A 1,076-nucleotide genomic window follows, 5' to 3' on the forward strand; every position below is an offset into this window, starting at 1 on the left:
GATGCAAGGAAGATGCTTGGTGACTTTATTGCACCCTCTTCTGACTTCTGTGGAAGGAGCATCTCAATTCCTGTAATTAGAGCAAACAACTTTGAGCTTAAGCCTCAATTAGTTTCTCTAATGTAGCAGAATTGCAAGTTTCATGGACTTCCATTGGAAGATCCTCATCAGTTTTTAGCTGAATTCTTGCAAATCTGTGACACTATTAAGACCAATGGGATTAATCCTGAGGTCCACAAACTTATGCTTTTCCCCTTTGCTGTAAGAGATAGAGCTAAGACATGGTTGGACTCACAACCTAAAGATAGCCTGAACTCTTGGGAAAAGCTGGTCAATGCTTTCTTGGCCAAATTCTTTCCACCTCAAAAGTTGAGTAAGCTTAGAGTGGAAGTCCAAACCTTCAGACAGAAGGAAGGTGAATCCCTCTATGAAGCTTGGGAAAGATACAAGCAATTGATCAGAAGGTGTCCTTCTGACATGTTTTCAGAATGGAGCATCATATGTATATTCTATGATGGTCTGTCTGAATTGTCCAAGATGTCATTGGACCACTCTGCTGGAGGATCTCTTCATCTGAAGAAGACGCCTGCAGAAGCCCAGGAACTCATTGAAATTGTTGTAAATAACCAGTTCATGTACACTTCTGAAAGGAATCCTGTGAATAATGGGGCAACTCAGAAGAAAGAAGTTATGGGGATTGATACTCTGAATGCCATATTAGCTCAAAACAAAATATTGACTCAGCAAGTCAATATGATTTCTCAGAGTTTGACTGGAATGCAAGCTGCTTCCTGTAGTACTAAAGAAGCTTCCTCTAAAGAATAAGCTTATGACACTGAGAATCCTGCAATGGAAGAGGTGAATTACATGGGAGAATCCTATGGAAACACCTATAATCCTTCATGGAGGAATCATCCAAATTTCTCATCGAAGGATCAACAGAAGCCTAATCAAGGCTTCAGTAACAATAATGGTGGGAGAAATAGGTTTGGCAATAGCAAACCTTTTCCATTATCTTCTCAGCAACAGACAGAGAATTCTAAGCAGAGCCACTCTGACTTAGCAACTGTAGTCTC

At 40.4% G+C, this 1,076-nt stretch overlaps 1 non-coding gene across 1 annotated transcript; it reads right to left on the reverse strand.

The window, feature by feature from the left end:
* Positions 1-375: 375 nt before the first annotated feature.
* Positions 376-479, reverse strand: LOC148564753 (small nucleolar RNA R71). The gene has a single exon (XR_015885025.1). It is a non-coding gene; the product is annotated as a small nucleolar RNA R71 (small nucleolar RNA).
* Positions 480-1,076: the final 597 nt, after the last annotated feature.

Source organism: Arachis ipaensis, chromosome B5, assembly GCF_059453495.1.
Source record: "Arachis ipaensis isolate K30076 ecotype BB chromosome B5, ASM5945349v1, whole genome shotgun sequence".
NCBI classification, from domain to species: Eukaryota; Viridiplantae; Streptophyta; class Magnoliopsida; order Fabales; family Fabaceae; genus Arachis; species Arachis ipaensis.